This window comes from Mustela putorius, unplaced genomic scaffold (assembly GCF_011764305.1).
Source record: "Mustela putorius furo isolate JIRA1106 unplaced genomic scaffold, ASM1176430v1.1 tig00000129_pilon_pilon_pilon, whole genome shotgun sequence".
Classification (NCBI taxonomy): Eukaryota; Metazoa; Chordata; class Mammalia; order Carnivora; family Mustelidae; genus Mustela; species Mustela putorius.
Genome location: NW_025421290.1, coordinates 28,641,203 through 28,666,046, shown reverse-complemented (window position 1 = coordinate 28,666,046; position 24,844 = coordinate 28,641,203). Strand labels below are relative to the sequence as shown.

Sequence of the window (24,844 nt, the reverse complement as noted above, 5' to 3'; positions counted from 1 at the left end):
ATACAGATGTTAAATCACTACATTGTACACTAGAAGCTAATGTAACATTGTGTGTGGACTCTCCCCAGATTTAAAAAAAAAATAACCATAAAAGTTAAAAGAAGGCTACATTGAACAATGCAAATAAACTTGGAAAAATGGTTCAAAAGGATAAGGTAAGGAGATTAAGAGTACTGAGTAATGTAAAAAGAAAAACAAAAAGTTGATTTTAGGAAGCTATACATTACCAAATTTGACCTCATAAGAGATTAAAAGTCTAAAAAACAAAACTTCTAAATTGGTCGTGGAGAGTGTGTTAAAAAATAATTAAAGAGAAAGAATTTATATGATGCAAATTTTATTTAACACTTCATGAAGTGAATAGTTTCCTTTTGTAGAACTGTAAAGTGGATGGAAGGCAAGAAGTTTTAATAAAATAAACAATAAAGAACAAGGAAGCAAAACATAGAAAACGTGTGATTGGCTGAGGTCACACTGTCAAACTTGTTTGGGGTGACAAGGCCAGAGTTAGCTGACTGAATATACTGTTTCTGTTAAGCAGAATGTTTACAGGGATACAAAGCTTATTTAGGTTTTATTTTGCTAATGTGACACCCCATGCAGAGGTGACTCCATCTTGGGCCTAGAAATGTATTTCAACAGGTATTATTAAAGATCTAGTCTTAAGCAAATACTACCACAGCCAAATCTTTTACAAGAAATTTTTATCAAACATTTAAACAGAAGATGATTCTCATGTTATTTAAACTATTTCAGAACATAGAAAAAAGAAGGAAAACCTCCAAACTCTATGTATGAGGCAAGTATAACATTGATTCCAGCATTTAGCATACAAAAATTAGAATAATTTTCACTTATCACTAGTAGAAAAAATCATAAAGAAAAGTAGTGGGAAAATCCTGTTGAACAGGAAAATAAAAATACTTGACTAATGTGGCTTATCCCAGGAATACTAGCATATATCAACATTAGGACAATAAAATGGCAAAGGACAAAATGCAATAATCATTATTAATTTAAAAATAATCAGTTTTTAAATAAGAATAGACAGATATTTATTAACATGACAAAAACATTCCTATTTCAAGCACAAAACCAAGAACATGCTTAATGTAGAACAAACTTGATCAAATCCCACTAGAGTCAGAAACAAGAAATGGATGACCAAGCTGACCACTAGTATTAAACATTGGTGGCACATATATTAGACAGGAAAAAGAAAAAATAAAGTATAAACATTGAAAAAAAATAGGTAAAACTATCTCTATTTACAAATGATATAATTGTATGGTAAGATAATTAACTGAGTAGCAGGCCATAAAATTACCATATAGAAACAAATTGAATATATTTTAAAAAGCTAGTAGAGTGATATAATAAATCCATTTATAACAGAAATAAATAATTATTAAAAAGTAAACATCTGGAAATAAACTTAATATGGAAGAATTTTTTTTTTTTTTTTTACAAAGACTTTACTGAAGAAGAAAGAACAAGAAAAAAAAAGAAAAAAGCTTGAATAAATGGAAAGATATACTACATTTTTATTTAAAAAAAAACCAAAATCATAAAAATGTCATTGTACTTTGTAAGTATAATGGGACACAATTAAAAACACTATTTTTGCCTGTTATTTGGAAAAAACAGTTCTGAACCTCAAATAGAAAAATTAAAAGACTGGAATTCTGTAGAATTTGGAAACTGTCATTGCTGTTCTTATAAAAAGAAAACAAAACAAAAAAAAAACAACTGTCCAAAATGAAAATCAAACACTTTCTATTAGAAATCTGAACAGCCTCATCGATCCACAGAGTCACAGCTGAAATCTGCTTAACCTTGGGCAGAAACTTCTGGGGCCAAAAACTGGTGGGAAAACTCAAATGGTAATTTTGATGAATTTCTAGAAGTTGAATGTGGAGAGAGAGAAATTTCTCATGGTTACTGTCTTAGAAGAACCCCTATACTATCATAAACTTTTCTTCCTAAATTCCCACCAGGTTCTCATGGGCACAATCTGAAAACATCCCCTCAGATGTTTCCTTGTTGCTGGCAGGGAAAAGGGAAGAGCAAAAATTTTGAAATATATCCAAAACTTTCTCCACAACAAAGGCCTATACTATAGGAGAAAATAACTTGTCAGAACTCTGTTCAAGAGCCATGGGCAAAGGACATTCTTCTCTTCCATGCCCATTAATCTCCAGTCTGCCAAAGGGGAAGGGGAGACATTATACAAGAAAAACACTCATGGAAGTAGTAGATCAGAGACCAAGGTCTATTAAGACTGGGATTATATCATAAGATTACAGAATGCTTCCCCTCCACCATGTCTTACCACTATGCCATCTAGTCTGCAGTATAGTAGTGTATTATATCTGATTAGGTGGCTTAAATAAATTTGTTTTCTCACAGTTCTGGAGACTGGGTAGTCCAAAATAAAGGTGATGGCCAATTGGTTCCTGGTAACTTACTTCCTGGCTTTGGATGGCTATCTTCTTGCTGTGTACTTACATAACAGAAATAAAGGTCTCCTTTATTTCCTTTATTTCTTCCTCTATTTTGGTCTGAGGTCTCCCATTTCTTTTCTTATAAAGACAGTAGTCCTGTTAGATGAGGCTCCATCCTTAATGACCTCATTTAATCTTAATTCCTTACTCTAAATAAAGTCACATTAGGTCAGACAGCATATGAATCTCAGCAGAAACAATCCAGTCCATAGCAGTAGAGCTCAAATTCAAGAGGAAAGACAACAACAAAGGTAGTAGAGGAATTTAAAGTCTCTGATATTTATAACTACAAAGCCCAACTCCTGCCCAGATTTACATAAAACCTCAAACTAGATTATTTACCTCAATTTGTATTACCTGATACAATATATCCACCTAAGAAAATTGCAAGATAAGAAAACTATGGAACAATATTCCTTATGAATATTGATTCAAAATCCCTTCACAAAATATCGGCAAATTGAATTTAACAATGTAGAACAAGAACAATAGATGGTTGCCAACTGGGATTTATTCCACATATTCAAGCCTGGTTCAACATTTAAAATTCAATTAATAGAATACATAGAATACATCAAGAAAATCCATATGATCATATCAATGTGGAAAAACATATTAAAAAATTACAAATTTTTCATGATTAAAAACTCTCAACAAATTAAGAATGAAGGGGAACTTCCTCAACTTAGCAATAAACATTTATTAAAATTTATAGCTCACTTTAGACTTAAAGGTTAGAGACCAGGCACTTCTCTAAGACTGGGAAAAAGATAGGGATGTCCCCTTTCACCACTCCTATTTGAAACTCTAACAAAGGTCTAGATAATGCAAAACAACAACAACACAATCTGGAATTGAAAAAAATAATATATCTCTTTTTATCAAGATGAAACCAATATCTCTGTAAAAAAAAAATCAAAGAATCAATAAAAAAGTAAATACTGGAGATAAGTGACTAGAGATTCTCTAACAACAGTGAACAACTGGTACCTAAAGAACAAATTTTAGCACCTAAAGAATTAAATACTTAGGTATAAACCTGGGGGCCCTGGGTGGCTCAGTTGGTTAAACAGCTGCCTTTGGCTCAGGTCATGATTTCTGGGTCCTGGGATCCAGACTTGAGTAAGGAATCCCTGCTCAGCAGAGAGTCAGCTTCCCCCTGCTTGTACTCTCTCTCTCACTCTCTCTCAAATAAATAAATAAATAAATAAATAAAATCTTTAAAAATATTTAGGTATAAGCCTAACAAATATATATACAGGCTCTATACATGGAAAACTACAAAACACTGATGAAAAATAAAATTAAATGATTTAAATAAATAGATAATCCATGTTAATAGATTGTGATACTTAATAATTGTTAAGATGCCAATTTTTCTCAACACAAATTTTTATATAGATTCTACAAAATCCCAATGAAAACCCAGCAAGTTATTTTGTGGCACAAACACATTCCAAAGTGTATTTGAAGATCAAAAACCAAGAATATCTAATCTACTATACTGAAGACGAAGAACAAAGTTTAAGGACGTACACTAGCAAATTTCAAATCTTTTTATAAAGCTACAGTAATTGAGATATAATGGTGCTGGTGAAGAGAGAAATGGATGGATCAATATGACAGAATGGAGAGTCCAGAAATAGGCACAGCAATAATCAACTGATGTTTGACAAAGGAGTAATGGCAATGTGGTGGAAAACGGATATTACATATTGTTAGAACAACAGGATATGCATATTCAAAAATAAATTCATAAAATGAATTTATATTACATCCATTTTTTATATCATTCACAAAAATTTACTCACAATGGACCATAGATCTAAAATGCAAATGCAAACTGTAGAATTTCTAGAAAAAAACATGAGAAGAAATTTTAAATGACCTCGTGTTTGATAATGAGTTTTTAAATACATCAATGGTACTATCCATGAAAGAAAAAAAAAAGATAAATTTAATTAGAAGTTGAATACCTGCTATATAAGTTTTTGTTAAGAGAATGAAAAGACATATCACAGACTCTAATACATAGCTCATAAAGAAATTGTAATTAAAGTATAAGAATAATCCTAAAAACTCAACAATATGAAAATAAGCCACTCAATTAAAAATGGAACCACAAAATCTGAATGGATACTTTATCAAAGTAGATATGCTAATACATATAAGTATATAAGTTATGTTCAATATCAACTGACATTAAGGATTTGCAAATCAAAACAACAGTGAGATACAATTACATACCTATTAAAATAACTAAAATATGAAAAAAAAAGGACAATATAAACTGCTTGGAAAAGACATGAAATAAGTTAACAGGAAACTCTCACTCATTTTTGGTAGAAATCGAAATTGTACAGCAATTTCTTATAAAGCTAAATACCATCTCACTATCTGAGATATCAGTCATGCTTCTCTGATGTACCCAACTGATTTGAAAACATATTTCCACAGAAAAATCTATACGTGAATGTTTATAGCAGCTTTATTCATTATTACCAAAAACTGGAAGGAACTATGATGTCCTTCAATAGGTGAATGGATAAACTAACTGTGAAACATCCATATAATGGAGTATTATTCAGCAATAAAAAGAAATGGGCTATCAAGCCATAAAAGGATGCAGATGGATTTTAAATGCATATTGCTAAGTGAAAGAAATCAGTCTGAAAAAGCTTTAAACTGTATAATCCCAATTACATGATCTTCTGGAAAAGCCCATAATGTAGAGTTTTGCTGAGGGTTCGATGGCTTGGAAGGGAAGGTTTTAGAGGGGCTATTATAATGGAATGAAACAATTCTCTGTGACACTATAGTGATGAATACAAAATATGAAGAATTTGTATTTCACAAATTAGAGTAAACTTTAAAAAATAGAGTAAATGTTAAGGTGTGCAAATTAAAACAAAACTTTACAAAATAGAGTAAATGTTAAGGTGTGCAAATTAAAATGAATGTATTTAGGAGGTGGGGATAGTTTATTGATTGAATATAGAATGTGATGAAGATTCTAAATGTACTTCAAGTTTCATGAAAGAATTTCGCTGAAAGAGCTGGGGAATTACATACTAAATTGAGAAATGGAATCTGTAAGTCTAATGGCAAAAGGAACTATACATAGCGCCATACTCTACTCAATACATTTGTTTCTCACAGAAGAGCATGACTCCCTACTCTTTAAATTTGGGCAGCCCACAGTGCTTCCTTCCAAAAATTATAGTATTAAAGGGGAATATAAAAGGAATAACTTAACAGGAGGAAAACCTCAAAAATACTGCCTCAAGCAGGGTGATCAAGGTTAAAATAAACAGTGATTAATTATGCTGATAGTATGTATTCTTAATACAATGTGATGAGAATTGCACTTTATCTCTGTGTTCTTCCTCCACAAAATATATTACTCCAGTCTAATCATCAGAAAAACGTTAGACTAATCCTAATTGAGAGATGTACTAAAATACCCTCAAAACTGTCAAGGTCATCAAAAATAAGAAAAGCATATGAAATGCTCGCCACCAAGAGGAAATTAAGGAGACATGACTAATAATTATAATATGATATACTAGGTGGGATCCTGGAAAATAAAAACAGGGTAATAGGAAAAACTGAGGAAATCTGAATAAAGTAAAGACTTTAGTAATAATAATAATAGATAATTAAATTTGACAAATGTTTCACAGTAATATGAGATATGAATAACAGTGACAATTGGTTAGAGGTCATACAGGAACTTTCTGTACTTACTTTTTTGTACTTTCCAAAGAATTCATAAATCTAAAACTCTTTTAAAATAAAAAAAGATTATCAAATTGAGATGTAAACTAATGAATTGCCAGACAGTTTGATGATGCCTTGTGTCCAGTATAATATTAAAACATATGAAAAGGGGCGCCTGGGTGGCTCAGTGGATTAAGCCTCTGCCTTAGTTCAGGTCATGATCCCAGGGTCCTGGGATCCAGCTTAGCGTAGGGCTCTCTACTCAGCAGGGACCCTGCTCCCCCCGACCCTGCCTGCCTCTCTGCCTACTTGTGATCTCTGTCTGTCAAATAAATAAATAAAATCTTTAAAAAAAAAAAGCACATGAAAAATTTTCATTATTAAAACAATGTTTTCTTTTCCATGTTAATAGAACAGTTGAACACAGAAAGAAAGCCTAACATTCAATTATATGGGACAATATGGAATATTAAAAAGGAGAACTCTGAAAAAAAAAAAAGGAGAACTCTGGAATCATTGATGAAAGGCAGAACTCAATAATATTTAATGCTGTACTTATCTGGTAGCCATGTGGAAAAGTAATGAAGTTAGATTCATACCTCGCAATGTACAGGGTAAGTTTCCAAAAGGATCAGAATTTAAATGTATAAATGAAATCATACATGTGTCAGAAAAAGAATATGCAAAATAATTTATAAGCTTTACAAATGGAAAGTTCTTTAGTTCTCAAAACTCAGTCGTGAAAGATAGGACTGATAATTTTTCTACATAAAATGAAATATTTCAGGGGCGCCTGGATGGCTCAGTGGGTTGAAGTCTCTGCCTTCGGCTCAGGTCATGATCCAGGGTCCTGGGATCAAGCCCCACATCTGGCTCCCTGCTCAGCAGGGAGCCTGCCTCCCTCTCTCTCTCTCTCTGCCTGCCTTTGCCTACGTGTGTTCTCTGTCAAAAAAATAAATAAAATCTTTAAAAAAAATGAAATATTTTATACATGACAAAAAAGTTAAAGTATACGTAATAAAAGAACAACAAGAAAGGGAAATAATATTTGCAATTCATTAAAAACTCCCTAATATAAAGAGTATTTAGAAATTGTTGAGAAAAAGACTACCTCCTAAAGAGAAAAATTGAAAAAAGTATAGAGTTCGCAGAATAATGAAGACAAAAGACTTTTAGCCATATTTAAATATCATTAGGTTCTCTCATTTTACAAGAAAGACCAAGAGAGAGAAATGGAAATAAAAACAACATTGAGAACATTTCCACATCAGACAGGCAAAAGTTCAACAATTTAACAATCAGGGGTACCTGGGTGGCTCAGTGGGTTTAGCCTCTGCCTTTGGCTCAGGTCATCATCTCAGGGTCCTGAGACCCAGCTCCGCATCAGGCTCTCTGCTCATCGAGGAGACTGCTTCCCCCTCTTTCTCTGCCTGCCTCTCTGCCTTCTTGTGATATCTGTCAAATAAATAAATAAAATTATTTTTTAAAAATTCTTAAAAAAAGAATTTAACAATCAATTTTGTTAGTGAAGTTATGAAGAAATAAAGATTCTCTTGTATTACTATGGAGTGCATTAATTTGTACGGCTCCCATTTAGTGTAATGTATCAATATCTTTCATATTTACAAATGCATATACTAGGCCCAGCAAACTTCACTTACAAGAATTTGTCATACAGATTTATTCACCTAGATAAGCAATCTTTTTACAGCGGTAGCCATCATAATCTTGTTTGTAAGAGCAAAAGATTTTAAAAAATATCTTTTAATACTTACCTGGCAGGGGAGATACCATGATCACGAAGGTGGTTTTCCCAGGGCGAGGCTTATCCATTGCACTCCGGATGTGCTGACCCCTGCGATTTCCCCAAATGTGGGAAACTCGACTGCATAATTTGTGGTAGTGGGGGACTGCATTCGTGCTTTCCCCTGAAAAAAAAAAAAAACAAAAAAAACTTTTAATAATGATTCAATTAAATAACTTCTAACATATCTATGTAATGGAATATTAGACAGCTATAAAGAATGAGAAGTTCTCTCTACACTAATATGAAATGTACAGTTATCTTGACTGATAAGTGAGAAAGGAAAGTACAAAATAAGCATTTTGCCATTTTAGGAGAATATGGTCAAAATTTCATATATATGCATAAATAAACTCTGTAAGATGTAAAGAAGAGATGAATATTCACTAAGGGAAGAATTGATGGGAAGAAATGGGAACTGAAATATATATGTGTGTGTTTGTGTCTGTATAATTTTTAATAATTAAATGTGTGTCATTTTTAAAAAGTTATTTGACTTCTTTTTACCAATTCTATCAAAAGGACTGAAATGGTTTTTACCAATTCTATCAAAATGACCAAAATCACGCATTTAAGTCCAAACTACTCCTTGTCAATGTCAAAAGAAAACAGGAGTTAATGTTGAAATCACCAATATTAACAATATAACAAAACAAAACAGTGTTTACTATTATATAAAATTTTCTAGTGGATCTCATCTTAGAGCTATGGTTAAGGTAAAGTTGTTGTTCTTGAAGGCAAACATTATCACAAGATACACTTACTGATCTCCTACTAAATAAATATCTTACATTTGTATTTGCAATAATTCTCTTAATTAATTTAGGATGAGTATTTACTCCCCCTGCCCCAATGAAAACATTTTCTAATGTTAAATGAATAATGTTTTATTGTTGAAGAAAATGTTTACAATATAGAAAGGATAGTGCTTACAGCTTGCAGCATAAGTTTAGTGTACTTTGGTTTAAAAAAAATAATATGGTATTAAACTCAAATTTCTAAATCTGTTTTTATTTAAAACTTGTCAAATGTCTTAATTGTATGACGTTATCAAGTCACTTTTATTTCAACTTTTCTCAGTGGGTTGTGGCAAAGATTAGATGACATTGTGTGCATAAGAGCATTTTGTAAATTTTAAGGCACAGGATAACAACAAATTATTATTCTGACACAGTCATTTACTAAATTTTATGCTAGGATTCTCCAAACAATGAGTGGACTTTCTTTTAAAAAGTTCACCTTTGGCTTATTAGTACAGGAATTAATCACACCTTTAGCCTTGACGTTAGTTGTTATTAGATGCTGCTGACACGTCTGAGGAACAATCATATAAAAAAGATTTCAAAATGTGTGGGAGGACTAATAAGTGTGGAGGGCAGAAGCATGGAAAGAGGAAATAAAAACTAAAGATGAAGAGAAAAGGGAAGAAGGCATAGAGTGACAAGAATCTATAATTTCAGGGCTCAGAACAGAGTTACTGGTATAGATTTCCAACTGGGGATTTTACATTTTAAATCCATTTAAATATTTGTTCATTGTAGTTATGCAGATCATTACAGTAACTTTCCAAAATTTGGTGGAAAAAATGTGAAAATTAATGAACTTTTAAGGGTGTCCTGAGATATACACAATGTTATTAGTAGAAACAGCAATGCATAGTCATAGTTTATGTTTGTATCCTGGTAAGTTGATTTAACTCTTTCTGATAGTACTATCTTACAAGATTGTAAAATGATACTTCAGGCTAGCATAATATTTGTGCCTTACTATTTTCATGGCTTCTTTTCTATTCAATGTATTGATCCAACTCTATGGTTACATCATTTCTACTCCCTTTCTTCTTTATACACAGGATAGATGTTTTTTCCCACATTTGCAATTTGGTTTCTTTGACTTTGTCCCAGTTTCTGAATTGTTGACTGTCTTCTTAGGGGTTAGTTACTTCAGAAAATGAATAAAGAGACTGTAACTGCATGAGTTTTTTTCAGGGTAGATAAGACTTTTATAGGATTTAGAATTAAAATAATGAAGTATTTTTATTTTATTTTATTTTATTTTATTTTATTTTATTTTATTTTTTTTTATTTTTTCAGTGTTCCAAGATACAATGATAAATTCTTAGGTACATACATGATATTATCACAGTAGAGACAAAAGAGAGCAAGAGTTGGTACATCAGTACTTCCCTCAGCGGATTCACAACGTTTTCACTAGTTTGGATTTAATCCAAATTGATCTTGGCGTACTTTTCATCAACTCAACTAGGCAAGTTCCTGGTAAACAGAGAAAAGCTAGAAATACTGAAGATGAAAGGGTTTCCGTATGTCTGGCCTAACCTTGGACAATGTCACTCCTAACAACAACAGATGGTGTTATTCCCTCTGAAGTCCTGTTTGTTGATGTTATAAATGACTAAATATTGGGATTTGGGGGGAAGTGCTGACAAAAACTATGCTAGATCATCTCACAAGATGGCATTAACTTGCATTCCTGGTAACTGTAAAGGCAGGTATTCTTGCTGCATTATAATTGCATGACTTTCCTTATAATCCAATATCCCAGGGCATTTCAAATATACATGAGAAAAATGGGAAGTTAGCATTTAGCAAATTGTAAAAGATTACCATATCAGCAAGATGTAGAGTCACTGATTTTTTTTTTTCTGTGTACAATAAAACATGAAATGGTCTTTAAACTTCAAAAACACAGAAGTCAAGAAGGAAGAATTTTAAACTAGGACTCAGAAGAAAAAAAGTCAACTGGCCAGAAAAACTCTCTAGAAGCCTTTTGCTTGGGCCTGGTAGTTTCTGGGTTGGGTGTTAATTAGCATCAAATGAGGACAGTTAGAAACTGAGTGAGCAGAGACTGAACATACCTCTTTTGGGGAAGTTGTCATGTTCAGGAAGGTCTCTCAGTGACCGTTGGCCATTGACTGTTGTCAAATGTCAGTCATAGCAAATGTCTTACTGATAATTATCATATGTTAGAATTCAAAGAAAATTTATGGGCTATAATTATGGCCTGTAATGATATAAATACGGTTTTATCTATGTAAATATAATAATGAAGAAACTGAGTGCCAGGAAAGATGAATGGATCTCTCCATATAATGTTATGCCTGAGCATTTGATAATAAGTGAATAGCTAAGTATGCCTACAACTTAAATTTCCTTATTCCTAGTTAAGTATTTTTTTTTTCAACTCTATCCTTATTTATACTATAAGGGTTGTTCTAGTACTAATTGTAGTGATTGTGAGTATTTCCATGAAAAAACTAGCACTTGAATTCGGCAAATTCTGCAATATGAATTATCTCATCCACAACCACTGAGGATTTAATGAATAGCTGCTTTCATTAGAATCCCAGTGAATCTAATTCAGAAACTGAGGAAATAAAAAAAAAAACTAATATATATTATGTGTGTATATATATATATCACAGTATGTGAGAGACATCACACATAAAACTATAAAATGTTATTCCATTTTCATAATAGTCCTGTATTTAAGTTTTTGTACTCATATTTTTATGCTCAAAGGAAACAAAGTTCAGAGAAGAAAAATAACTTATCCAAGTCACATAACATGTAAATAATGAAGTGAATTTGAATCTACCTTATTGTTAACTTTCCATCTGAGCAAGCAAATAATTTGTCCAAGGTTAAGCTGTAAGCATCAAAATGAGGTTTCAAATATAGGATTTCAGATTCTGTATCACTTGCATTTTCCATAGCATTGCACTTTAGACTTTTTCCAGAAGTTCCTCAGCATTTTTTATGAGGAGAAACTATTTTTCAATTTCTAAAACCTTGAAGTTCTGAGTGAGGTATACTTCTTGCCAATATGGATATTTGTGATGAGTCTCAAAAATGGGATTTTGGCAACATTAATCAGCTTGAAGGTCTACCCAATATAAAACTTAGATCTCTTTTTAAGATTTCTGTTGTTCGGTTAAGAGTTTTTATTATATGTACTCTCATGTACATTAAAATGACATACATATATATGTATCATATGTGCGTGTGCGTGTGTGTATCTACCTCTCATCTACCTTTTACCTATCGTCAATTTAAATCTAGTGGGTTGATATAGGATAAAAATATAAATACAACCACATTTCTTCATTTATTTTTAAAGATTTTATTTGAGAGAGAGACCATGAGCAGGGAAGGAGCAGAGGAAGAAAAACAGGGTGAAGCAGACTTCCTGCAGGGCAGAGAGCCCAGTGCAGGGCTGGATCCCAAGACCCTGAGATCATGACCTGAGCCAAAGTCAGATGTTTAACTGACTGAGCCACCCAGGAACCCTTCAAGGTCACTTTCCTGAAAAGGATGATCAAAAAATAGTCCCCAACATAAAGCACAATATATTGTGTGCCCCAGAATTAACAGGGCCACATCAGGTACATGGAGCAGAAACCTCTAGGCAGGAGTGATTTTTGGGGTCAGGTAAATCGAAGCTTCCTGTTTCCAGAGCTCTCTTTCTGAGTTTATTCGCGGATGGGTGTATGGTAAAGATAAAAGGTTTGTCTCAATCCTCTAAGCTTTCTGATATTTAGAGGCAAAGTAGGAGGAAAATAGTAAAAGAAAGAAGATTAGGACGTAAGTAAGGGAAAAACCAGAATGTGGACTTTTGGTAATCATGTGGGGAAAAAATGCAGATTTTAAGAAGTAAAAAGTGGACACTGAGTGTTATATGTAACTGAGAAATGACTAAATTTTACTCTGGAAACCAATATTACACTATATGTTAACTAACTAGAATTTAAATAAGAACTTGAAACAGAAGGAAAGAAGTAAGGAAGGAAAGAAGAAAGGAGGGATGAAAGGAAGGAAGATACTAATACCGTTGACAGATGAATGAAAAAACCAAGTCAGAGTTGGCAATTATCCCTGCCATACTGAATATGAGACAGTAGGTTGATTTTAAATCCCACCTACTGTTGAGGAACAGATTCAATAATCCAACGCCAGTCTTCGTTGTGTTTGGTTCAATGACTGGATGGAGCTTGCACCAAAAACCTTTGGAGCTGGGAAGGAGTGAGGCAGAGAAAGCCTAGGAAGCAGAATCATTTCATCTATGCCCTGAAACTCCTGGTATACTGTTACTGGCAAAGCAGTCACCTGATAAATATTTGTTGATTGATTACAACATCAATAGAATCAGGGAATTTGCATATGAGAATAGGGCTAAATATTTCATAGGACTCATTTGGAAAAATGAAGGGTAAATGATGTGATTAAAGTCTATGAAATTTTGGAGGATCTGAATTGAGTGAATGCAAATGTCCTCATTAAATGCTTGATTATTAGAATGTTGAGGATCTCCTTAAACTTGAAAGAGACAATTGTGAATAAATGAAGGTAATAAGACTAATGATAAAAAGGTTAATACACCTTTGGATCAAAAGTGGCAGGGTAAGCTGGACGTATAGGAAGGCTTGAGGAGAATTGAGATTAAGTTGATGAATGACATATCCAGAGAGGAATTTAATATAATTTAATTCCATACACATTGGGAGACAATCCTATACCTACTTGAGTCTGACATTATGGAACAAAACAACATCCTTCTATAAATTCCTCCTCATTTTCCCTCTTAGGAGCTTAATGATGTTCTGAAATGATAGTGGTTCTGTCATTTCTCACACATTTTCATTGAAGGACAACTATTTAGAAGGAGAGCACGATTATTCAAGGACTTTGTAACGAAGAATATTTCTCCTCTGTTTGGGAAGACTGTTGTTAGAATCAAGGGCACAGCTTTGGAGTGTCCTTAGCCCCAAATCAACTGAACAGAGCTGGAGATGAATGAAGTAAGAGACATTATAGCCAAATAGCTTTTATCCACAGATGGAGGAAGAATATAGATTTTCCTCCTGGGTGAATGATTTGAATTCCACTAGGTAAAGCATCTTTGATGAAGAGAGGCAGTAGATTATTTCTATTGCTGATCTAAATCTGTGTCCAACTTACACCACCAGCTGAATGTATCTCCTCCCAATAAAATTCAGTTCATTTTGAAATTGTTTTGCATACAAAATACCCAACAACTTGTTGAACAAGTATTTTACGAGTTGACCTTTTTTTTTTTTAAATAGAAATGATTCAATTATATATTAGTTATCAGGAAATGGCATAAAATAGTATTTCATATTCTGTTTAGTATTTTCTTTCATTAAAATTAATTTCTGTATTTTTACCTTGTAAATCACCAAGGAACAAGAGAATCCAGTTTCCAAATATCTTTTGGTTTTTATGTATTCATTTTTTTAAATATTTTATTTATTTGAGAGAAAGAAAGTGAGAGAGAATGAGCAGGGGAAGGGGCAGAGGAAAAGGGAGAAGCAGAGTCCCTGCCGATCAGGAATCCTAATAAGGGGTCTGTTCCTGGGACTGTGGGATCATGACCAAGCCAAAGGCAGCCCCTTAACTAACTGAGCCACTCATGGACCTGTATGTATGTATTTTATATAGGTAATTTAACACATGACTGTTTGAGATATTTAATAGCTGAGTAGATATAAACTATGTCCATATTAACAACCCCTCTTGCTAAAAAGCATTTCTTTCTTTCTTTCTTTCTTTCTTTCTTATTTATTTATTTATTTTTTTTTGTCAAAGTTGTTTCATCCAAATCCCCTTTTAGCGCCCAGGTACTTTTTACAAAAAATATGATTAAAATACAAAAACCTCAGTCCCAGGGTCCTGGAAACTAGCCCCATGTTGGGCTTCCTCCTTGGTAGGGAGCTTGCTTCTGCTTCTCCCTCTCCCTCTCTCTCCCCCTCCTGCTCTGTCTGCTTGTCCTCTCCAACAGATAAATAAATAAAATTTTTGGAAAAAAAAAATACAAATCTCCAGTTGGTTTGCAATTCTAAAAAAAAAAAAAAAAAAAAATTAAGACTGTAGTTCTGAACCAATATGTGTGAATAGCTTCTATTCTCTAAAACTATCTACAGGAATAGATTCTTGCAACGGGGGTTAATTGCTAGTATTTTATTTGACCTGACAGGACAACCAATGTTTCTACAGTCCAGTGTCAATGTGCCAGCACCCCCTGGTGGGCACTGTTAAAAATAAAATTTAGTTCTACTGATAAGAAAGGTTATAGGTGTTCACTGGTATTCGGTTTATTGTGCGGGAGTGCCTTTGGACAATTCAGACAGCTTTATGTTTCTGACTGAATACTGTCAAAAGAGTACTATGTAACTACAAAAACCCAATTTAGAATGACACCAGCTCCCATTGCCCTGAAATATCTTCCTATCTAAAGAGTTTACATGTGCATTTTTGTCTGTGTGTGTGTGTGCACACGTGTGTGTGTGTGTATAAAGTAATATGAGTTATACATCATGTGTGCTTGCTCAGCAAGCATTTTTTATTTAGGTTTGTGCTATGTATTCTTGCACTTACAGCCAAGGTTTTGACTCTTTCCCAGAGTTATTGTGGTATAGAAAAAAGCATGGATTTCTACATGAGACTGATTTTTATTTGACCTTTAATTCTCTCAAATATTAGCATTGTGATTTAGAGAAAATTACTTAGCCTTTTGAACCTAATTTTCTTTATCTGTAAAACAAAAGTAGAAATACACACTGATTGTTACAAAGTGGAAATGGTCAAGCCTCGCCCAGATAGTTTAGGGAAATTTTTCCTAGAGTCCTTCTGTGGCATCTGTTCTTAACAATACACATCTTTAAATGCATAAACAAGTACACCTTTTTATCACTGAACATCAACAGTGATGCAAAAAAACTAAAGAGTTTTAAGCATCAAAATACATTATAGATGGTGCTTTTTGTGAAACTAAACACAAAGTAAACAACTGGAGATTTATCTTGATAGGAATAAATTTTTTTTTCTGTATTATCCTAGGTACCTGACATAAGTTAATTATTGATAATTTTATAATAAATATTTATCAATTGATTGATAGAATGTGCAGGAGCTCTAAAAATAGTCAAGTCAAGAGCTAGAGCCTATTAGTGAAATGACATTAAACTTGGCAGGTTTATATAAATGCTTTTCTGTGAAATTATTTATAGATGTGAAAAAAATCCTTTTAATATTCACTCCCAAAATATTAGACTATCTCTACATGTATGACTAGTTCTTCAAATTTTGTCTGAATTAACAGGTGGTTTTAAATGGTGAAGTAAAATGAAAAGGAAAACAATAAAGGAAAATGAAAGAAAATTTAAGAATACTAGGCAAGTTGTTTCCTGATAGCAAGTTTTTGAGAAGGATTGTTGAATGCCCCAAAAAGTTGGAAAAGAAGGATTGTAAGGCACAAAATACTCAAAGAATGCAAAGTGCAAAAAGAACATACAAAAAGCAATCTCCATTTTTTTGCAATTATGCTCTGTGATATCTGGAAACTATCTGGAACTGTTGTTTTGGTGAATGCACTTCAGAATTTCTTGGTTTCATGCTTTAGAAACAATCTGGTTTATGGTTCGTTGAACAAAGTAGATCTTCTCTGACCACAATGGTCTGTGGTGAAGGCTTTCACCAATGGATTCCAATGCTCATTTCCATTGGCTATGTTCTTAATTTACCATATGTGGCATGGTATATTTACATATACTTTAATGCTTCAATATTCTCCTCACAACTAGATGGGAACTTCCTCTAGGCATGGACATACTTTTTCCTTTTAATGCCATGTGTTACAGATAACCAGGTCAGATTTTTCCAATAAGTTTGCAATTATCGTAAGGCTTAGTTTCTCAAACATTTGTGGCCATAAAACACTCAGAATGGTGTGAAAGAATACAAATTACTCGAATTTACCCCCCAGAAAACTTTCCTTTGAAAGTGCTTGGAAATCTGTATTTATAAGAAACAACCAAATTTATTCTTATAGTTATTTAAACATGGGCCTATTCAATTGGTTTGATTCAGAACAAATTTACTTAAAGGGAATGTAAGCACAGACAACTCAATTTAAAACATCAAAACAAATACTAGATAGAGGTTGCTTAACAAACAAATAGTGAAATTATAGTGGTTATTTCTTTCCTATAAATTTAAACATCCTTGTTCATTCTTTAGGATAATGAGATGAGCTTTTTTTTTTTTTTTTTTTTTTTTTTCTGTTTGAGCTAGGTTTTATGTAGGAAATGACAACTGATACCTTAATAATTTGTCTTTCTTTCTCTTATCTCCTTTTATTTTTTGGCTGAGAGAACACTTCCTGCTGGAATGAGAAATCATTAAAATGTCAGCAGTTTTGAATTTGTTAAATTTAGGTATGTAGGTAACATGATTCTGTAAAAATAAATAGATAGTAGATAGATAGATGATAATGGATGGTAGACAGATAAATAGATAGGTAGATAAAGACAAAGTCTATTACCAAACGGCTGAGTTTTCAGTTGTTGTGTCACAATAATACCACAAATGTAGTGGCTTGAAATGAAAAAAAAAAATTATCTCACAGATTCCTTGGGTCAGAATTCCAGCAGATTTTTAACTGGGTCTTCCACTAAGCATCTTATAAACTAGAAATCAAGGTGTCAGCCAACTGACTGGAGTCCTGACTAAGGAAAAATATATCTTTAAGCCCCCTCTGGTTGTTGACAGAATTTGATTCTCTGTGGTAATAGTCTATGATCCCCACTGTTTTGCTGGCTATCAACCAAGGAGCACTCTCAGCTCCTACAAGCCACTCACAGGACCGTGCCATGTGATCTTCACCATCTTAACAACAAAGAATTTCTTTTACATCATTATTTCTTATTTTTCAACTATCTCTGGTTCCCTTTTACTACCAGATGGAGAAATATCTGCTTTTGTAGGGCTCATATGATTACAACCATCTCACTCAAATAATCTCTTCTCTGTATCATAAAGTCAGTTGATTTGGGACTTGAACTATATCTGCAAAATTTCTTTACAGAAATTACGCAGAGTAGGGTTTGATTGAGAATGGACATCTTGGGATGCCATTTTAGAGCTCTATCAAAGCAGCTAACTCTTGGAGCATTTTTTCCATAGGCAGAGGACTTAAAAATATGTAACAAAATATAGCCCTAGAGTTTTACTGGACTTCCACAGTTTGTGTGAGTCAGAATAAAAGACGCAGTAGTTCTAAAGAACAGTTAAGTCTCATAGTGCCACGTTGGATGAAGGAATGCTTCTGCACAGAGGTATGTAACCTATTTATCAAGAATTCCTTTGAGGATCTAATGAACAATTAGAACTTATTCCCCACTTCCACAAATGTATACAGAGATTTCAGGGGTTTTTTGTATGCCAAATTAAAAGTTTCTGACCTAAGTAAAAGTGAATGGAAAGAGAACATAATTGGAGCAGTTTCGGAAAAGAAAGGAGGAATTAGATGAAAATGGAGAAAAAATATACAAAACAGAGTAGTAGGTCTTTATGTGGTTTCAGGTAACAATTTATGGTGCAGGACGAGAAATTGCATGTTACTCTTTCAGTACATGATGGATTTAAAGATGAGTCAAGTAAAAATGTGCAGTAGTTTATGGGGCACCTGACTGGCTCAATCAGTTAAGCGTCTGCCTGCCGCTCAGGTCATGATCTCAGGGTCCTGGGATCGAGCCCTACATTGGGCTCCCTGCTCAGTGAGGACCCTTTGCCTTCTCCCTCTGATGTTTCTCCTGTTTGTGCTTGCTCTATGTCAAATAAATAAATAAAAATATTTTTTTAAAAAAAGTGCAGTGATTTGGAAGATTTTATTGACAATTTAAGTCGACCTTCTCTCATACAAGTGAAAGTTTCACTTTCTGTATACAAAACATGAGATCTACTTTCTGAAACTTCAGCGATAATTGAATGATTAAATGTCTAGCATGCTCTTTGGCTCATTGAAAGTGCTTTGCAAATGTGTATCTCCTTTTATTTTCCCAGGAGACTAAGTGCTGGTTAGGGCTAGTCCTGGAATTTTATGATGGTTACATCTTTGCTTTGAGTTTAATGCCTCTCTCCAGAGGTTGTCAATTTAATACCTCCAAGATATGTCTCACTAATTACCAACAAGAGTCATACCTTATTTTGAAGTAGTCTCTTTTCATTCTTTAAAAGCTATGAGAAAGTAGAAAACATCATATGTAGGACTAGGTACAGGAGAAGGCAGAAATCATAACCAAGAGTTGTAACAATAATATACCTAGGTGGCTCAGATGAAGGGCTTTGAGGGCACATGTTACCTACTTTACAATTGAGCTCAGGACCTTCCTTATATGCTTTCGTCTATGTGCAAATATGGACATGGTTTAGTTAGTCTTTTTCTCAACTGTAATTTGTATTCTTCTTTTAGTAATTTCAAATGCATGTATTTTACCTACTTCCTTCATTAAAAAAATAAGCAGACAGGCATGTAAGTTATATCTTTGGGAATCGGGGTTTAGAAAATGTTGATCAACTAATGTTAACATAAGACTGGATTCACTAGAGATGCAGGTTGTACTGAAACATATATTTTAATCTAGCTCTCTTAGAAAACTTTTTTTTCTAGCAATGATGAAAAAGAAATCCCTATAATAAAACAAAACAAAACATTGGCTTCCAAAGACCATGAGAATCAGATTGCCAATTTCAAATAACTGAGTTACCTCTCAGGACAAATCTTGTACCCAGATACATTTGTACTCATAATTTTTCTTTTAAAGGAGAAAACAAAAGACTGAATATAGCCTAACAAGAGACTAGTTATGGAGGAATAAAAATGAATTAAGTCTTCCTTTGTTTGCAAATGACTTTATGTGTCCATAAAGAGAAACTCTTTCTTTTCTGTTTCTACCTTACCAGTTAACATGTAGCTGTAATTCCTCACACCCTCAGGACCCAAAATAATTATGATACCTTGGAAAGTACCTGAACCAGACATAAAAGACAGCTTGCTCATCGGACAGAATCACAGGATCTGGTTCTCTGTTTGTAAAACACTTAAGCTCTAAGTGCTGAATTTTCTCATGATGACCAAATAAAATAAAATAAAATATCACGTGGAATGAAGGCATGGGATTATGCTGGAGAAGTAGATCAAATATACTCAGTGGATAGCTAGTACTTGCCACCTCCAAGATCTATGTAGGAAGCTTTTATTTCTTTCTCCCAAGACATAAAATGGCAGGCCCAGGATGTGTGTTAATGTGCAACAGTGATTACCTTACTTCATTGCTCTGTGGCAAATGCATGCCTGGTTTGTGGAAAGTTGAAAATTAAATACAGGCATCAGAAAGATGAGGGTAAAAGGGATTTGTTAGGTGTTTGCACTGAGATACTAAAGAACTCCCATTAAGTTACATGTTGTAATAATTAAAACATTGCTTTGAATTGGTTTCAAAACTTAAGCAGATCCAGAGAAACTAGAAGGGGAATTAGGAACTAATTACATTAAAGTACTGAAGATCAAATTCTCATGGGCTGGTAGCTTCATGTTATTGTTTCTTTAAAACAGGAAGGCAAATATTATAAGGAAATATCAAAGGATGCTTTTCTAGGGCTCTGCATTATTCATCAGTATTAAGTATTTTTGTAATAGAGTTTAATTGAGTTAACTTATCTTGATTTTAATAATACATACTGCACCCACCGTGAAGTTTGCTGCTCCTCTTAACAACAAAATGCCGAAAGACATTTATTTAAAACATCATTTCAGAAGTGTAAAGGCTGGATTTCAAAACAGTATTTTCCAACTCCAAAAGAAAGATGATATTTATATATGATGAGTAAAATTTAATCAGGAAGCATTTAGTTTTAGCCTTTTATTTTCTTCTTCTTCCTGAAGAATAACACTGATACTTGATCAGATCAAACATGTTAGTGACCCCATGCTTCAAAATGAAATGAAATTTCAGTTAATTTCCTTGTGATTTTGGAGCCCCCTGCTGTCCTCCCACACTGGAAAGGAAGAGAGGGTGAATGAGACTAGGATGACTCCCGTGCTGTGCTGAGCACCACCTTACCACTTATCTTGTGGTTTATTTCATTTTAAAAAATTTTATGTGCTCTACCATGCTGTGGAATTTCTTCCATCTTGTGGATTTTTATTCTTTCTCTAAAAGGTTGATCTGATTTTGTCACATAAGAGAGCAAGGCTCAAGGGTATTTTCCAGAACAATCCAATCCTATAGCAAAGACGACAATTTGCCTCCAGGCTTTCACCTAAAGTAATATGATGGAGAAAGGCTCCAGCTGCTTGCTGCATTGAACAGAAACTCATTAACATGTTGAACAGAATCTACATTTCTTATGGGCTCCAAGCTAGTGACTGAGCATGTCAGGGATATTATAGCAAGCTTGTTCTTGGAAAACTTAATACACCCCAGATGGCTGAGTAGATCTTGAGTAGATCAAAACTCCTTGATGACCTTGCCACACCTTTCAAGAGACTAGAAGATTTAAAACATCTCTCCTTCCTTCTCTTCATTCAAGGTTAGACCGACACTGTGGTGTGACAATTGTCCCAATACTCCATGGCTCCTTTTTTATATTCTTTTTTTATTTTATTTTATTTTATTTTATTTTATTTTATTTTATTTTATTATTCTGTTCATTTCATTTTCTTCTTGAAGTTTTCTCCAAACAAAGCCATTGCATGCTTAATGTGACCTTAAAGTCTTCCTCACAGAAATTGGACTATCATGATCTTTTATTTAAGGTTATATAATAATATAATTTATAAGGCAAAGAGAAGGAAAACAGGAGTATTTTCAGGATTTTTTTTATAGAATCACAAAATATTTACAGAATTGTATATTTGTACAAACAAAAATGGATCTAATTATGGGAAGAAGCTTGAGAAAGTTCAGTTGTATCTTAGAGTGCCAGATCCCTATTGTGACAGCATATTTAAAATTATGAATGATTCTTCTCCTACTTAGTGGACTTTATTAAGTTGCTTATCTCTAGCTCAGCAAACGAAAGGCAACAAAACCCAACAAAAGAGATAAAAGCATCCCCATCTAATAGGCTCTATTGACATCATTCTCTTCTTCATACAGAGAAAAAAAATTTTCAGAGTAATGTGGAAAATATGTTTTTCTGCTGAATACTATGCAAAATAGTGAGGAACAGAAAAAAAAACTTGTCAAACTTATTATAAAGGTAGAACCCATTTATAAATAAAATTGCATAATTATAAATCCCAAGATTTACTTAAATAAACTGACTTAAAATATCACGTAACTCAGATTGAGTATGACAAGACTCTCTGGTTTTGTTTGTTTTTTGCTTTTGTTTTTTAATGGATAGTTTTGTTAACTCAAGTTAAAATAGTTAAAGGATACTCACCCAGAGACACATGTAATTTTGGCATGCATTACTTTGTGTATGACTTTTAATTATTCTGTTTTTAAATATACAAAATTTAGATATATTTAAAATTAAATTTGAGTCAAATTTTAGTGGAACATGAATTTATACCTTACAACTAGGAAATCACTGAACTATTTATATGCATGAATATATATGAAGATACATATATTTGCCATACATATAGCAAACATATATAACAAATATTTATGATATTTTTGATAGCATATTTTCTGTTAGAGAACTGTGATCTAGGCATATGCTCCTAGAGAGAGATAAAAATATATCCTAAAAATCAATTAAAAGGGGAAATGGAAAGAGTAACAGTGATTCAAATAGGTGTTTGTATTTTGCCAAATAATTTTTTCTTTAGATTAAATTGAAACTGAATATTTATTATATACATTTACCAAGCCAAAGTTTGATAGATCTTTCCTTATGTCACTGAATTAACTTGATTTCATGTTACTGTGAAAACAGTTCTGACTCACTTTTAGTGCTTTGCAAAGTGGTATTCTCTTTTTCAGACTAGTTCTCTACACACAGAAAAGACAGATAGCAGAGTCTGACCTTGACTTCCCAAGTGTATATTTTTTTTAATTAGGACATTTTTCCATACTTAATAATTATTTCAATATTGAATTTTGTACCTAGCATATACACACACATACACACACTGCTACTGACTGGTTTTGATCAATGTCTGCTTGTGGTTGGGAAAATGTATGCATCATTAACAATGCTTCCCACTCCAAACATACTACATTTGTGGTTGCAGGAACTATTTGAAGAATCTGTTGTAATTTGCTCTTGTCTTTCTCTGTTTGGTGTGAAATCGTTACCCAGAAAGAACTAATCTATATTGAGGTCAAGTCTATCTCTAATAGGGAAGTCTGCCCTGTTACAATGTAGGGCATGCCAACCACTGGAGTAGAAAGGGCTGGCAGGATTGTTCCATTATTGTTGATCTTAATCCATCATTTAAACTGCAGTAGGATTTATTGAGAGATTAGACAAAGTCATACAAAACAAATTTGCTAAAGTATAGCATGGGGAGATAGAAATGGGCATTGGTGGGAAGGGCAAAAATAACATGACACTGTCACATTTTGATGAAATAAAATATGATTAAAACTCTTAATTCTTTATTTGTTAAACTATACATCCAGTGGATGCACAATGAAAGATGCAGTGTTGATCTTGTGTTACAATTATGTTTTTGAGTCTTCTGAACTTCTTAGTTAATAGATGGACATTGAAAGCACTGCTATTTATTGGTGCTTTTTGGCAATGACTCTATGCTGTTTCTACCTTCTAAACCCTCACAAATGTACTGTGAAGATTTACATTCATAACAAGTATGGAACCCTGGAGGAAGAGTTGTAGCTATGAAATTTACCTCTCAAACCCATAACACATCTTTGGCAAGGAAATAAGTTACATTAAGGTTCCCCCCAGACCCTCCTCACCTTTGAGAAAAATAATGTCCTTAATTCTACCAAAGCACTAGAAAAGCTAGGACAAGTCCAAGAATCTGCCAGGAGGGGAAAACTACCAGGTGTTTAAATGGCAAACATCCATGGGATACAGTTGAATACATAAAGATGAATGGGGATGAAACATTTAGTTTGAAATGAATTCAAGTGAAAATTAAGCCAGACTATGACTGAAATATAATTTAATCTGTTCATTTTGCTCTAGTTAACCCCCACATATAAAAATATGCACTGAGAAAACAGGAACATGGTATAATATATATTGTAAAAACATATGGTAAGTATCCAAAGAGAAGTGTCAACCTCAAAACCAAGCAAACATAGTGCTCCCACTGGACACAAATTAAACCTGGGAAGCCTGTTAAATCCATAGCCAGGAAAAATATGACATATATTATAGGAAATAGGAAAGATAAACCAAATTGGGAAAGATAAAACAAAGTTGCCAAACCTCACAAGACATTATACCAATGCAGGTCCCTTTTTTCACAGATAGGTAATCATGTCTGTAATGGAGAACTACAAACTAAGGATTGGCATGGAATAAAATACACTATAGCTTTTCTTTCTTTGTTTTTGTTTTCCTTTATTTTTGTAAGGAAACAAATTATGAATAGAAGCATAATTGGAGGTGAGATGGAATAAAAGGATGAATCCTTTCAGAGATGATGCCTGTAGGGTGTTTTTTTTTTTTTTTTTTTTTTTTTTTTTTGGTCTCTAGTGGCAAATTATTGGAGGGGTTAATTATGTTGGATTTTCTGAGATTTGTAATTTCAAATATTTTCCTCTATGTCAGAATTTCAGATTTGGTGCATAGAAAATTTAGTATTTACTACTTTTTGAGATCATATATATGCATGTATATATGTATTGTATATAATTATAATATATACATAAATATAAATAAGGACAGAGAGAGGAGGAGAGAGACTTCTTTATTTTAAGAGGTTAACTCCAGCAAGAGTTGAGTTAATTTGAATTTGAAATCTTTTTTTTTTTTTAAGATTTTATTTATTTGACAGAAAGAGACACAAC

The 24,844-nt window shown here is 33.2% G+C and overlaps 1 non-coding gene across 1 annotated transcript; it reads left to right on the top strand.

Annotated features, from left to right (window-relative positions):
• Positions 1–7,991: 7,991 nt before the first annotated feature.
• LOC123390592 lies at positions 7,992–8,155 on the top strand. Its single transcript, XR_006605139.1, has one exon. It is a non-coding gene; the product is annotated as a U1 spliceosomal RNA (small nuclear RNA).
• Positions 8,156–24,844: the final 16,689 nt, after the last annotated feature.